This window comes from Nicotiana tabacum, chromosome 5 (assembly GCF_000715075.1).
Source record: "Nicotiana tabacum cultivar K326 chromosome 5, ASM71507v2, whole genome shotgun sequence".
NCBI lineage: Eukaryota > Viridiplantae > Streptophyta > Magnoliopsida > Solanales > Solanaceae > Nicotiana > Nicotiana tabacum.
In genome coordinates this window covers 29,412,615-29,418,614 of record NC_134084.1, presented here as the reverse complement: position 1 = coordinate 29,418,614, position 6,000 = coordinate 29,412,615, and positions in this window count along the sequence as shown.

Sequence of the window (6,000 nt, the reverse complement as noted above, 5' to 3'; positions counted from 1 at the left end):
TAACCAAGCTACAAAAAACGACATTATCCTTGAAAGAAAAGATTCTTCTTCCCATAACCATTCACTAAACCTTCCTATTAAAATTAAGAATTCCTCTAACATCTGCATGGATGAAGATCAGGCCCCAAAACACATGTCCCACATGCCCCCACCTTCTAGCCATTTGGCCAAAAGAAAACATCACGTGCCTAACCCTACCGCTACACTAATTCAACTTAAATTCTCTTCTCCTACATGCAAAGAAAGCATGCAAATACACCAAATCATTAACACCCTAGATAATCCTTCTACTGAAATCCCTATAACTTCCAGTGACCAACCCGTTCGAACAAATATAAATCAACCCCTAAGTAGTCACTATGCCAAGAATTCCTATATCACAAAGAAGGAGATTCAGACTTGTTCAAATCCTAAAGCACCAAAGAGCTCACACAATGGCCAACTAACCCCCAAATTTGAACAACCAACAGGAAAACGAAACAGTTTTCTTCATACAACCACATTTCAAGATCACCAACCTCTATCATAGATAGAACAGGCACTGATGGGCCATGAAGTAGCTTTCAACATGATGCTAGATGGACAGGAAACAGTGATCATCCTCCAAAACTCTCACTTCCTAGCCCAACTTGTCTTCGAGCGAATGCACATGGCCATGAGCAACTACCACAATCATATTTGGCTAAACAATATACTTCAACCGTTGGCTCCCAACTTGAATGCACACCAAGCCCAAGTCATGAGGAACCAATGGAAACTTCCTCACCACTTCAATCCCCTCCAACCACAGAATATGTCATTGGATCTCCCTTTCTTTCCCCTAGGGGAGATCCAGAACTTAAACCCAATCTTCATGCCACGGGCAGCAGCCCCCCACTTTCAACAAAATCAAGCTCAAGTAGTCCCCCCAGTAAACAACCCACCTCTACAACCAGAAAATCCCAATGTGCAAGGACATGAAGAGTCACCGGTAGAGAATGTAGAAGAAATGAACTTACTAGGGTCGAAAGAGATAATAGAATTCTCAATTCTAAATGATGTAAAGGTCTATCTCTTTAGGGAGATGCAAAAGAAGAGATATGTGCTAAGTTGCCCCCCAGCCTTGTACAAGTTTTCAATGGATATCAGACCTCCACAAGATCCAACAGTGGGGAGCCATGCAATGATATTGGTTCCATCCATGATGAGGAACCCAGTGCTCCATGCAAGAATGGAGAATATCTCAACCAAAAATCATATTTCAATGATGTATAGTCCTACTAATATAATCATTTGGAATATTTATGTTGATAATAATGACAACTTCTGTATCAACTTCAGGGAGGTGGTCGATACTCACAAACCCTAAATAGTATCTTTGTTAGAAACCCGTATGGAAAATCATATCACCATCCTAAATGATTTTCCATTTACTAATATGGTCGAGGTCCAAGTAGAGGGTCAAGCTGGGGGTATGGTTATCATGTGGGATGGCTGCATAGTGAGAGTGCATGACTTTGTTAGGAGGAACCAAGAGATCCACGCCAATGTTGAGGTAACTCCTTTCAATACCATTTGGTTATTTTCCTCAATATATACGAGTACTAGCTTAGGAAAAAGATGTACCCTGTGAAATAATATTAAAAACATTCATATAAATAACTCCAAGCCCTGGCTCCTAGGGGGAGATTTTAATGACATGTTTAGTGCTAATGATAAATTTGGTGGAAATCCAATAAACCGTAGGAGAAGTAATAATTTTTGGAATAGTATCAACAAATGCAACCTACTGGACCTAGGGTATAAAGGATGCAAATATACTTGGACTAATAATAGGAGAAAATCTAGAGGCCTAATTATGAAAATATTAGACAGGATTTTTGTAAATACTGACTGGCTATCCCTTTTTCCAAAGGCTATGGTCACACATCTGCCCATAACCCACTCCGACCATAGCCCATTATTAGTCCAATTAAGTCCAAAAAATGTAAATTTCTCAAATAAACCTTTTAGACTTGAAACTATTTGGTGTAGACATCCGGATTTTATTAACATTGTTAAAAAATATTGGTCAAACAATTGCTTAACTGAAGCTCAATTTATTTTCAAAAACACGGGTGTGAACTAGAAGAATGAAATATTTGGTGACATTTTAAAAAAATCTTCTAGACTGGCTAAATAGAAGCCAAACCTCCCCATCTTACCAAAGAAATTTCTTTTTGCAAGACTTAGAATTTGAACTCCAATTAGAATACAACAATATTCTGAAAATGGAGCAAGACTTTTGGAAATTACGCTCCAGCATCTCTTGGTTGAACGATGGGGATGCAAATACAAGGTTCTACCATGTAATGGCCCCAAATCGTAAGCGTCGTAATGCCATTATGTATTTTACCAACAATAATGGTGATTGGATTACTGATCCTACATCTATATTAAACCATACTCTTGCTTTCTTTACAAATACTTTTACAACATCAAAAACCTCCTCTCACAGAAAGGTCATCCTAGGGGATCCTACATGCCACAATAGTATTGATTTATCTAGTCTTGACATGGCCTTACAAATGAGAAAACTACTAAAGCTGTTTTTTCCTTCAAACACTTCAAAGCTCCTGGACCGGATGGAATTCATCCTCTTTCTTTTACCAAAAATACTGGCACATCATCAAAAATTCAATAGAGTCCTACTGTCATAAGGTTTTTGATACACAAACTCTGCCACATGGTATAAATGAGAAATGTATTTGTCTAATCCCAAAATTTCCCAATGCAAACAACCTAAAAATTTTTAGACCAATTGGTCTTTGTAATACCTCTTACAAAATCATTATGAAAATAATTGCAAACAGAATAAAACCTTTTTTACCCTACCTCATTAGTCCCCTCCAATCTAGCTTCATTAAAAATAGGAGAGCTAATGACAATGCTATTATCGTTTAAGAGCTTATGAATAATCTTCGTAAACACAAAATATCTATCCCTGATATGCTTATAAAAATTTATCTCAAAAAGGCATTTGATAGATTAGAATGGTCTTTTGTCTATAGAACTCTTAGATTCTTCAATTTTCCCCCAAAAATCACTAATTTAATTATGCATTACATTACTACCAGCTCTATGCGAATCCTGGTTAACGGGACAACTACTGAATTTTTTAGTCCTAGTAGGGGTATCCGCCAAGGAGACCCCTTATCACCCTACATATTCATTCTTTGCATAGAATTTCTCTCAAAACTCATCAATTATCAGACGAACATTTTACATTGGGACCCAATAAAAATCTCTCAAAAAGAACCTTATTTTTCTCATGTTCTATTTGCGGATGATATCACCCTAATGGGTAAGGCACACAAAAAAACTAGAAACTGCATAAAATCTAGTAAGGATGTTTTCTACTCTCAATCAGGCTTATCCATCAATTACACTAAGTAAAAAATTATCCTTCCAAAATTTTGTCCTCCTCATATTTCTTCCTACTTCTCAAACCTTCTTGGAATGAAGGTTACTCATGATTTTGGAAAATACATAGGATTCTCAATTCTAAATCATAGTCCAAATCCTAGAGATTTACAATTCATAATTGACAAACTTCATAGCAAAATGTCTCACTAGAAATGTTCCTTTTTAAATATGGATAGTCGAATAACTCTCGCAACTAGCACTCTAAATACTATCCCTGCTTACTCCATGCAGTACGCTTATGTACCTGGTAAAATCCTAAAACAAATTGATAAGATACAAAGGGATTTCATTTGGGAGGAGCACTAGCACCTCCAAAAAAACTCCATTTAGTAAACTGGAATACTATCACTAAGAGTAAGCAGGAAGGAGGCCTTGGCATTCATAAAGCTTCCTCCAAGAACATTGCCTTACTAACAGGTCTTTCTTGGAGGCTTTTACAAAATTCAAACACCCCTTGGACTCAACTCATCTCATATAAATATGCCAACAAAAAATTAATCAACACTTCTTCTTTTATTTGAAAATCCATTCTAAAGGGAAGGAATCGTTGTAATGATGGTATTTTATGGAACCCAAACTCTCAATCAAATATGAACATTTGGTCTTCAAATTGGATTCACGACTCCAATTCACTAAGAAAGAATTTATGTGGTCCAATTAATAAAAAAGACCTTAACATCTTCATCAAAGATATTACAAAAGATGATAAATGGGACCTCACTGATATTTCTTTTGACGTTCCTATTACCCCAATAAAATAAAATTATGGCAACCCCTGCCCCTAATAATTTTTTTAAAAGGATATTATGATATGGGATATCACTTCTAGTGGTCACTTCTCCACTAAATCATGCTACACTCTCATAAATCCCTTTACCACTGCTAAATTAAATTTTGACTTGGGATTTACAATGCCCAAACAAAATCAAATTCTTCTTGTGGAAATGCATGCATAATTGTAAGCACGTGATTTTTGCCCTATATGAGAATTACTCCCAAAAATTCCAAAAAATAAAACAATTTTTTGTTTGTTTGCAATTGTTGTGAATTTTGTGCTATTTTTCTTGTATTGTTTGCATTTATCTGTGCATGTTTATTTGTTAAATTAATAAAAATACAAAATATGTCGCATTTGCATTTAGGATTTAAGTTTGCAATTATGAGTAATTAAGTTTGTTTTACAAGAATGAAAATTACAAAAATAGGTATCTTTTGCATTTTTAGCCTTTAATGTCCAAATTGTGTGATTGTATTTTAATTGTCATTTCATTTTATATGATAATTGTTGCTAGGAATTAATTAGTATTTTTTATAAGTTAATTTAGTTTGTAACTTAATTTAGAATTTTAGTTTTAGAAAGTAAAAAAAAAAAGCAACAAAAGAGGAAGAAAATCGGATTGGGCCACCTTCTAATTTAAATCAACCATGGCCCAAACCAAATAAACTCCTACCGGGTCGACCCGACCCAGTCTGCCCCATAACCCAAACTAATCCCAACCCACCCCCATTTTCATTTTTTAAATTTTTCCCAACCCTAAAAAAACCCTAAAACTATCCCCCCCCCTCTCTTCTTCTTCTTCTCCAAACCAAGCTCCCTCCCATGGCTGCCCCTTCCCCTTCACGTCCCAACAGCCCTCTAACCCCCATGGCAGCTAATGCCCAAGCTCTTTCGTCTTCTTCGTCATCGAGCCCCTCCCCCCTCGTCGACCTCCAGCCATGAACAACCACCCGTCGACCTCCAGTCATGAACGACCATCCCAGCCATGCAACCACCACCAGTTTCGTCCAAACGACCACCTCCCTACCACCTTCCTTCACATAGCCCAGCCTCATCGTCGATCCATCTCCAGCAGCCATTGTTGTTGCTTCATCTTCTCAGACGACCATCTTACAGTCCGTCTCCAAGCTCCAACTCCACTGTCAATGCCATGCCAGTCGACAACACCATCGTCGCCCAACCAGCAACCCCGTCGTCGTCGTCACGTCCAAACCACCATTGCTACTTCCCTACCCGTCCGCCATTAACGAGCAATAGTGCTGCTGCGTTGCTGCTCCTTATACTTCGTCCCCAGCTCAACCATGAACGACCACACATAGTTGTTGCTGCTTCCACGACCACACGCACACACACGGAGGAAAAGCGAAACAGTCCGGTTAAAGTCCGACGAAGTTCGTCAAGGTTTCGTTTGGTTTTTGTTTGAGTCCGTTTGTTGTTCGTCGTTCGGTTAGGTCTAGTTTTAGTTCGTCAAGGTTAAAAGAGAAGGTGGGTTTTCATTGAAGTCGAGATCCATTAGGTCGTTGGCAGTCTTGGTTCGAGTTTTCCATTTCCGTTCGAGTTCGTCGTTGGTCATTTCCGGTTAGTTGGTTTAAGTTTCATTTTTGTCCGTATTTCGTTTAATATCCTCGGATCTAAAATCATTATATGTTTGATTCTTTTCTTGTTTGTTGTTTATCATTTTTGATTATTTCTTCAGTTTGTTTTATGTTCTTGTTTAGTTTAATATAGAAATTTTTGGTTGTAATGTTATTAGATTTAATTTGAAGTCCAATTGATTA